General features: G+C 31.7%; 1 protein-coding gene across 1 annotated transcript in view; it reads right to left on the reverse strand.

The window, feature by feature from the left end:
* The window catches only part of LOC145319248 (uncharacterized), a 120,295-nt gene extending 113,166 nt beyond the window's left edge, over positions 1-7,129 (reverse strand). Inside the window, exon 1 of the mRNA XM_080161255.1 lies at positions 6,988-7,129. The gene's annotated coding sequence lies outside the window, so the exon portion shown is untranslated. The remainder of the gene's footprint in view (positions 1-6,987) is intronic.
* Positions 7,130-11,102: the final 3,973 nt, after the last annotated feature.

The following is an 11,102-nucleotide window of genomic DNA, read 5'->3' on the forward strand; positions in this document are numbered from 1 at the left end:
TAATTGACTAAAATAAGTTTTTACTTATGTATGTTGTCATCCTTGTTATATACCTCTTTTAAACTTGTAAATATTCTTCGAATCTCTTCCGTATAAGATAAATAAACTGCAAGGATAGATAAACTTTGCAAGCTTTTTATTCGCGGATCAAATATTGCAAATATTCAACATCAAGGACAATAATGTGCACAAGAAGCCCAGCAAGAAAAATTTATAATTTTATCTTATTATAGCAACACAATAATGATTACTAAATTTATTAGGGATCTAAAAGGATAGGGGAATGGATGATAAAATGAGATAGATAAACTTGAAATTATTCGTGGAAAAGTCTGGATACTGTTACTTTGCACAACCCAATCAAGATTCAATATTTCCTCTCAAAGTTTCTAATCTAACAAATAGCAGAACGAGTCAATAAACTTTGATGGGCATCATTACTCATAAAAATTTCTCCTTTATTTCTGCAAGTTAGGGTTCAAATAAAGCGTACTCAAATGGGGCTTCTTACAAAATGAAAATATTAAGATAGGCTGGGTTATATTTAGGTTGGGTTATATGACATCTTTCACATTTAAGTTAGGATAACGTCGAGTGGGGGTTAGACTCTTACCATGTCTCCGAGGTTTCTGTGAGTAAAAACCTAACGGAATAAAGTGTCCCGCAGGGTTAGAACTGTCTAAAATAATGCAAAAGGTGATGGGGAAAATGGTGGTCCAAAGGCAAAATGATTGAACCGACATTTTAAGTGTAAGAAAATAAGTATTGTTATTATCTATTGTTTATAAGAATGCAAAAAAATAAGCTTCAAAACAAAAGATTGACCCTCACTTCAAGGGGAAGTGCATTGCAGGTTTAGAATAATTGAAGAAAAAAACAAGATTCTATAAGAATTGAAATATCTCTATAAGCAGTGGTCCGTTTATTTGGCTATATATTGTCAGGGAGGGAGGGGACATTGATCTGTTTATTACACTAGTCCCTAAAGCTTTATTTCTTATTCGTTGGCTGAACCACTTTGGGGACTTAATTGAATTGTGTTTGAACGGTTCATTTAGTTAAATGTCCAACGTTCAACCACTAATTGTAATCTACATAAGGGGTAATTTTAAGTATCATCATTAGGGATATACATCAATTTATTAGCTATTGTCTTATCCATTTAGATCCCTAATGTATTGTACCCAAAGTTTGATAAACCCTTTCTCTCATTCGTTGACTTTGGGTACTTTTGCTAATCTTGGTTGGTTGGTTCAATCTAGCATTTTGTTTGTGAAAACTTTAAAAAACAAGATGAATAAAAATCTAAATACTGAGAGGAAGTGTTTTCTTTGATGAAATACAAGAATGTACACCCCTGCACTCAAAAAACATTCAATCAAAATCAATTTTATCCAACACTTTTCATTGTTTTTAGCGTTCCTAGCTTCTCTAAAACTCGTTTACTATAGAAATAAGAAATGATAAAATATTTAAAATATTTCTATTGATTTAAAACTGCAGTTTATCCAATAATATAAAGTTCAAAGTTTTATTGCTGGCTAACCACTTTAGCTATTGAGATCTCAATTTTAAGAAGCTTCAATTAAGATATCCTAATAAAGTATTTTACTAACTTAATTCTAAATAATGATTCCTACCCGATTAGGCAAATGAACATAGAACTTATAGACTAATTTATTCTTTTATGATATAAAACGAGATGCTATGCTTTCATTGCTAATGTTATTTTGTCCTCTTTTTTTAGTTTTATATGTTTCTTGTCATCCTTGTTTAATTTTTACTTACATGCATGTGAAATATATGTTGTCGTAGAAATTAATCATTCTAACTGCAATTTTAATGTTTTACAGAAATAGGAATTTAATATATTCTAAATTACAATTACAAATTTAAATTTTCTTTAAAAAGGAAGAATTTCAGGGAGGGGGGGGGGGGAATAGTAGCGTCTTTAAACTTTCAAACAATAATTTTAATCTAAGCAAGGGTAATTTTGTTTATCATCATTGAGGAATTACATCAATTACTACCGAAATTTGAAACTAGATTTATCCCTAATTTGATGAATTAATTATTTACTGCACGTGACCTTGTCCTTTATGTAGACATGTTATTAAATAAATATTTTATTCAAATATTTGAATCAATATTTTGTTAAATATGGAAAATATTTCTAAAAGCAGTGCAGCAATAACAAACAGAATATAATATATATAGGTGTCATATCAATTCCATATTGTATCAAATTGGTAAATCACAGGACTAAGGTATAGCCAATAAGCGAAATAAATCTAATTTGAAATGTCGTCTTTTTTTGCGAAGCGTTGCCTGGCAAGCTAAATTACCAAAAAAAAATTTCGATTTAATTCAGTTGATGTTTACAGTTGGGTAAGTCATCAGAACTGCAAATTATCACAACAGTAAAAACTGCCTTTTCCCTTTTCATTCAAAATATCTTTATCAATTACTGAACAAAATTTATATGCTATTGCATCTTTTTGCGCATAGTTGATGGCCTATAAATTTATGTCCTGGTGCAATTTGACAAGAAACTTTATTCGCGTGGTTTAAGTTTAATTGAACTAGGCTTTCAATTAGTTAATTTGTCCGCCTACACACACTCACACACACACATTTTAAAAAAAAAGAGCCATTTAGGTCTTAAGTAGCGCAGCTATAAAAATCAAATTAAGAACATTAAGTACCTTACAGATAGAAAGAAGATTATAATAGTTATTTCTCGTATCGTATTATAAACAGCTTTCCGCGGATATAGAATGTACAATTATAAGCCTGTAGGCCACAATTAGGGCTCAGCAGGAGCTCGTCAGTCACCTGAAGGCAATTAAATGAACTTATTAAATCTTAAACACGGCTGGATGTGTTCCTAACTTGTCACTTTGCCTAAACGGGTCTAAATAAAAAAAACTAAAACTTATGACGATGCATATTTTTGAAATCTGCGTTTTATATTGCATTGAAATTACATACATCTGAATCAATAAATTAGAATCAGGAATTTTAAAAGATTTTAAGCAAAATTTTGGGTATTACTTATACTTTCTATGACGAGGTTATAGTTTTTTTTAGACTAAATAGTAAAACGAATGAAAATCAGAAAAAAACTCAGAGAGAGAGGGGACAATGGGCTGTTTATTACAATAGTCCTCAAAGTTTTATAATAATGTTTTCTTATTCGTTGACTGAACAACTTTGGGGACTTTCTAGAATTTTTATTAGTGGATTCATGAAGTTGAGTGTCCATACATTTCAAGCACTTATTGTAATCTACAGAAGGAGTAATTTTGTGTGCCATCATCATCCACCATTGAGAAACTAGCTTTGGGGCAAGCTGTTTGGCCGTTAGCTTCCGTCTTATTTCTTAAAAGGAAGGTACCATTATTTGATTTTTATTCTTCCATTTACACATGTTATCATCAAAACATCAAAGCATTTAAAACTACATTGTTATAAATGGTATTTGCTATTGACATTGCAAAGCAGGGATCTACAGGAATCCGAATAAGACAATGGCACATGACGATACATAAATTTACCCTTAGTGGTTGAAACATTTGGACACTCTTCTTAGTGAACCAACCAATCCGAAATTCAATGAAAGTTCCCAAAGTTGTTAAGCGTACGACTAAGAAAACGTTATTATAAAATTTTGGGGACTAGTGTAATAAATATCATGATGTCCCCTCCCTCCATGATTGCAATGTCTGTTTATTTCCTTATCATAATGAAGACAATAACAAAGTATAAACAAGGATAACGACATCCATTAAGTCAACAGGTGTAAACAAAAGAATTAACAAAGTTGAATAAAAAATGATGAGACAGCGCAAAATCGCACCAAAAAATGACGTCATACGATAAAATAAATAATGAATGAATGGCGTGTACAAATTTTACCATTGGTCAATTACATTAGACAACTTTATTTATGACGTCATTTTTTGATGCCATTTTGCGCTGTCTCAAAAATGATTTCCCTCTTAAATTCGTTAAATGGGGGTGGGGGGTCTCAACAACGTCATTGAAATTAGGAATGCCTGCCTTTGCTTTCCCCCTTTTTATTCCCTAATGGCTTCACATCCCCTTGGTGAATTTCTGTGCACGCCAATAAATGTATTATTAATAGAGTTGCTAAGCTTTTTTTTATGTATGACAGATTTTTGTATTAATAGAACAATGTCAGCATGAAAATATTTTAATTTGAGAAGCGGACGTACAGACTTTAAATGTAGAATAGCTTTTAAAAGAATCCTAAAAGTACTTATTATAGTGTTTTGTATTTCGACAAGTGGACATTTTCAAAGTCAATATTTTTAACCAACCAAACAGTACAAAAAAGTCATCTATTGGTGATATATTAAAGTGATATTACGAAGTAAAATAACTATTGGAATCTTGTAATGTTTGTACAAATAGGACCCCCTACACACTTGGTTTATGACCGGCTATTCTTATCAAAATGATAGCCTACAAGGACAATTGTATGTGTTTAAGAAGCTCAGCAATAAAAAGCTATCAATAATGTTTGTGACGTGGTTTTCTATAGTCATTTCGGGTCAGAGATCAAACTTAGATAAAGAGTAGCTACATTACTAAAAAAATGTAATATTATAGAGGGATCAAGGGGGATAAGACAATGCCCGATTAATTTGATGTACATCCCAAATAATGTTACTCAAAATTACCCCCTTCTGCAAATTAAAATTATTGGTTGAAACATTTAAACACTCAACTTAATTTTACAACCAATCAAAATTTTCTAAAAGTCCCCAAAGTTGTTAAGCCAACTAATAAGAAAATGTTATCATAAAACTTTGGGGACTAGTGTAATAAACAGCCCATTGTCCGCTCCGTCCCTGGTATGTAGTTTATGTAATTGTGACAGACCAAAAGTGAACATATGTCGCAGCCTATATTCAATTGTCCTTGGGTTTTAGGTTTCTTCATGTTACAAAGAAACTCATAAAATTAATTTAATAATCCACAGTTTAGCCATGTATTGTGGGTTGGTGTGTCAAATTTAAATTTTATATACTATGTTTATATTATTAGTTGTTAAATTTTGTTATTAGTTATTGAGAAAAATATGGAAAAATAGCGATTTTGGGAAAGAGAAAAGTGTCATGTTTTCCGTCATAAAAATACGTCTATTATCTATCTCTTTTTTGGGGGGTTTCCTTTTCTTCTCATCCTTCCTCTTTAGACGTATTTTTATGACGTCATACATGACACTTTACGTATCTTCTACCCATAATAAAGTGATGAAAAATCTAACCTTATGAAATATTCAGGTATTAGGAAACTACAGAGTATTCCCATTGCAAGAATAGCGATTCTTTTTTTCAATTGATATTTTACATCCAAGTTGAGAGACCAGTGTAAAAAGAATTTAATTAATAAGGTAATTTTTTTCCCTGATTTCTTATTTTTATACCTAAATTTACATGCCCTAACTCTGACGTAAAAACCCATATTATTGAAAAGTATTGTATATAAAAAGCAAAGCCATATGTATTGAAAACTAATCTGAGTCTAAATTGTTTGGTATGTTATTGAGCCGCAATGCAACAAGGATAACAACATTCTTAATAGCCTAGCTCAATAGATGATACTTAGGGACATACAAACAGTAACATTTATATAAAAGAAACAGGATGCATTTGTGTCTGAACCGAAAGATCTCGCTACCCGCAGGATTTATATGGCTCTCCTTTGCAATACGGCTTATACAGGGTCCAGAAAGGTTTTCAGATTAAATATTTATCACATTGTACCTTATCATTATATAAATCGCCTTGAATATTTTCTAGATTATGTTATTAGGAACACACGTGAAGGCTTTCCGTTATACAGGGTTTGTTCGTATTTACGAACGGATGGAAGGTCAGTCAATAAATGTAGAATTGCTTTGCTCTTAATAATTATAGGATATGGCTGTACTTGAACTAGGCCCATAATGCAACTGTCCGCCCTGGGCATAAATATCAATAACAAGGACATTACTAACAAAAGTAGCGCAGCTTTGACAAGCAGGGATCATAAGAACAATAGGCCAAATGCCAAAAGAGATTAATGTACACCTAAATTTAAAAAAAAATTGTGATTAATGTCTGAAAAGTTTACATTTTAAACAACCAAATATTCAATTAATTTTCTTCTCAAAGTTTTATAAGCTAATGAATGAGAGAACGAGTAAATATATATATCATACTGATCATAAATCAATACATTTTATGTTCGTTGTCTTAATTTTACGACTTTAATTGTCAATAAACAAGGAAGTTAAAGTAGTTTTTACACAGATGGACGTTTGGACATACACTTTTATAGTGTAGCCACGAAATTAATAATAACTATAGATAGAGTTACATATATGTAAAACTTGTATATGGTCAATTTCAGGCATTTTCATTAATGCATATATTCAATTTGAAGCCTTCTATACGAACTAGAATAGTAAGTTGTCTGTGTGTTTGTGTTTGTATAGTAAGATCTCTGAGACTACTGGGAAAGACTGAGGGGTCTTTTTGCACCATATTAAAATTGACATTGTAACCAATTTTCGGATGATAAATAGATATGAATCCTCAGTGATGATAAACAAATTACCCCTGCTGGAGATTTAAATTGTTTATTGAAAAGCTACTCATTAAAACCATTCAAATTTCAATAAAAGTACCCAAAGTTTTTTGCCAACAAATAAGATAACTTTGTTATAAAAAATTGGATACCAGTGTAATTAATACCCTGGGAATACTACTAGAATTCTATATCAACAATATAACAATATTCTTATAATGACATTAAGACTTTAGTCTTATGTTGATATGATAACAGCATTTACAGCAATATTTACTTCCACTGAAAGCATGGGAAATTCTTGAGAAAAAGTAAGAAAATTAACTTATTATTGAATTTTTAAAAGTTGCTAAACTAAAAAAGTCAAGAATAACAATAAAAACTCACCTTAATCTAGATCATAATTATTTTATAAAAGCACTTTTTATTATTACAAACATCACTTATTAAGTCAATTAAAAGCACAAAATTGAAAAAAAAATTCGCGCATTCTGCGCGCGTTAGTATCTCTTCACTAACTAAACTAACTGACATATTCGAATTGTCAATATTTGTGTGTGTGTGTGTGTGTGTGTGTGACTGTGCATGACAGTGCGCCGCGCTCACCTCTTACTACACCTTTTTCCTTCCTTCCTTTCCGGCGCGGTAAGCCGGCCCTATCTCTCTGTGTATGTCGCGCAAAGGAAATACTCAGACACAAAATATTTAGCCGAGACTTTAAAAAACATATCTAAACGTCAGGATTTAACAAGGATGACAACATACATAAAATATAAATAGGACAGACAAACATAAATAACAAAATAGTGTTAACAGTAATAGTTAAGAAGCTATAACAAAAATTTTATATAAATCTGTCTCAAAATTACTTAAAATAAAGGATGCCTAATATGAAATTATAATATATTATTATTTTTATTAAGGCTTGAATTTAAAAAAATCTAAACATTCTACCTCTAATTGTTCTAGGAATCATTGGGCATATCAAGAATCTTTTTAAATATAGCAAAAATCATCAGCAAAAGTAAAAAAATGCTTAAAATTAACTTACTTCCTTTTTGGTAATAGTCCGAGTAGCTGCGCTTTCTTATTGTTACAGGTATCATCATGTAAGATTTGAAAACAATAGGACTCTTTTAACATGCCTTATTGAATGATTATAACAATCCAGAAAAGACACACGGACACTTTAATGTAAAAAGCTTCGTTTTTAAACTTATATACATCAAAAAAGAAAATAAAAGAATGAATCAATCCTTTGATTTTTAATTTAATGAGTTTCAAAATTTACTAAATCAAAAGAAATAGATTTCTGAAGAATTTTTGTTGATGTATAAAAGTAAAGCTTAAGCTTAAAATTTCAATAACTACTTAAACTAATGAGTTCTCCTTTTCACGGAAGCTTTATACAGGTCCATGGATGACTTTATGCTATTTTAATTTTAGATTAAACTTTTAGGATGGTTTTAGGCTAATTTCTACCGCTTTTTACCCTTAAAAAACATAGCAACCTTAATGGTAGGGGCGCAACCGCTAGTTTGTAATATAATTTGATTATGTTTTTTTATTTTTAGAAAAGCTTCATCTTCTTACTTGGATCTTCATGCTATTTGTGGGCGATTAAACAAATCTCAGTTGAAAAGCATCTAGCAGTAGGACCGTTGCTATTTTGTTTCATTGAATAGATAATGTTTTTGTCTTAAGTGCTTTTCAGGAAAGCTTTTAATTAAATCATAGGCTCCATCAGTTTTTGATAAAGATAAACTTTAGATTTTAACTTAAAGCTTATACAATTATGATTATCTTATCCAGTGAAGCTTCTCATTGGTCCAGGGAAGGTTTTTTAATAATTTGATGGAGGGTATCTCCGCTCCCCAAAAATATATTATTTCTTTATTAACTTTTTAATCTTGAAATGGAAATTGGGGGGGGGGGGGAGAGTCGTTTTATCTAGCCCATCTACCACAGTGTCCCTTGAGTCTTTTAAAGGCGTAGTCGCACTCGCTAGTTATAAATAGATTAAATGTCAGAGGAAAAATTTCCAAGAATTTAGAAATCATGTATGGTTTTTAAATGTTGAGGATCATTATAATTATAGGTTATTTGTTAATTATTTATGATTCACTTGTTTATATTTTAGGTTGCTTGAAAGCTTTCTGAAAAATGATTACATTGTTGAAACACATAGGTAACGAGAAATCTCAAATTTCCTGTCTTCCTCCCCCCCTCTTGATTCTGAACAAGGTGCGCCCTTGCTTCTGCTATAAGTTTATAATCTGTTTTTTTTTTAATTAGAGAACAGAAAATAGATTGGATAGTAATGGACAGACATAATGAGTGATAAATGAACCCCAAATGATCAAGGACGTCAAAGCTCTTTTAGAGGGGCAAAATAAGGGGTTTTAAATGTTTAAGAGTAGTAGTCTAATGTAATTTCCAAAATTTTAAGTGGTTTCAAAATAAGAGGTAAACACCCCTTTTATGTGCATATTTACAACTCAATCAAGATTCAAAGTTTTAAAGAAAACAGAAACAAATTTATTTAATATCCCCACAACCTTAGTTACAAATTCTAATATATTACAAAAATGAAAAACTTTGACATTTTATCGGAAGAGATCGGACACCACTGAGTGAACATTACTCACGGAAGTATTATCACATTACAAGAAATTTTGGCAATAGCAAATTTTTGCTTTTTTCTAACTTTCGAACGTTGCTTAATGTTTGTTTATGTTGCTTAATATCTCTAAAAACCTAAGGGGAGGGGGGGGGGGGTGTTTCCACCCTGCTTAATTTCGACTAGGGGGTGGATACCCCCTCTTTTGTACGCTTCTGGTCCCATAGCGGTCCCTATAGCTTCTACGTTGAGGAGGAGAGCATTAATGCTTTACAAACTCTACACCGTTTTCTTTTCCTTGTCAGTTATAATCGACAAAAGGCAGGATTTAACACCCAATTTATTTAAGGGTTGAGGGAGGGGCTTATTTTCTATTATCATAACCTGAAAAATCAGGTATTTATCAGAGTTGAATGTCAACCCACATTTTGGCCTGTTTTTAAAACGTGAACTTCACACATAATGTAATTTGAAAATGAAATAGACAATCTGAAAAAACAACACTTTTTATAGATTAGTGTAGCCGGTCATCCTCCTAAACGGAAAACAATTATTCTAGAGGCATGCAGAAGAGGTGTGTATGCACCCCATATATGTTTAGGGGAGTGGATACACCCCCTTGAGAAGAGTCTACACCTGACTAACAGCCAATGAGGTTGTCAAGTCACAAAGTAACACCCCCTTAAAATTAAGAGGAATGTAAAAAATTGCGCCTGCGTCAATTTACCATTCAAAGGATGCTTGCTTGACTTCTGAGTATGTAGATATTGGATACTGAGGAGGGTGTTTCCACCCCAGGACAACAAATAAATACACCTCTTGTTATATGTATTAAAGAGTAGGAAATATAACTTAAAGGTGTTTTTTTTTCATGCTGTACATGACAGAACTACCCTTTAGGTCTTCTTTTTGAAATTAGGAAAATCCTCAAAGAATGTTATGACCATAAAATATTTTGTTTGTATAAAAGCATCGGAACTCATGTATTTTTAATCCACTTTTTTATATTATTTGAGTTTTTCCTATATTGATGTCATCCTTGTTAGACTTATACCTAGAAAATTAAGACAAGCATGCAACATTTGCGTGAAAAGTGACTTAAGTTTTTACCTGTATTATATACAATATATGTACATAACTTTTTTTGTGGGGGAATATTTTTCTAGGGGCGATTTCTCTTGTGAGGATGTGGTACTCTCACCCAAAATAGTTATAAACCTTCCCGGGACCTATGAGAAGCTAACCTGTAAAGGAGAACCATGTCGGGTCAGTGGTTAACGAGATCCTTCGGTACAGACAAACATCCTGTTACTTTTTAAACTAATATTATCTAAATACGAAGTATAGCAATTTTTGTCCCTCAAGATCTCAATAACCGCTGGACCTAATTCGGTTAAATGCTTTTTAGGAATTCTACTTACTTATGTGGTCTGTTGAATGAGTAGATATAATTCTATTGTTGAATGTATTGTGGATTCTGTGTGAGGAGAGAAACTGCGTAGAGATCGAAAATTAATTCTATCTGATTACCCTATTTTACAAGAAAAAGGTATAGCCAAAAAGCGAAATAAATCTAAAATAATGATTGCAGATAAAAGGGTCGTCAATTTTACTATGTGTTGCCCCCCATCGACAGCTGAAGTTCACGTTTAGTTACTTAAAACTATAAATGACTTCACGGTATTTTTTTCTGTAAGGGAAGCTTTCGTTTTAAAATTAGGTCCAATTTTTCTGCAAGTTAAATTATTAGCTTTGCTAAAGCATAATTTAATAACTTGATAATTTGATATTTGGCAGGGAGGGAGGGAGTGGATAATGCCGTTTACTTACAACCCTTTTTATCTTTTATATAAGGGAGAAGTTTATGCATAAAAAGTGTAGG

Source organism: Acartia tonsa, chromosome 5, assembly GCF_053477335.1.
Source record: "Acartia tonsa isolate MP-2025a chromosome 5, ASM5347733v1, whole genome shotgun sequence".
NCBI classification, from domain to species: Eukaryota; Metazoa; Arthropoda; class Copepoda; order Calanoida; family Acartiidae; genus Acartia; species Acartia tonsa.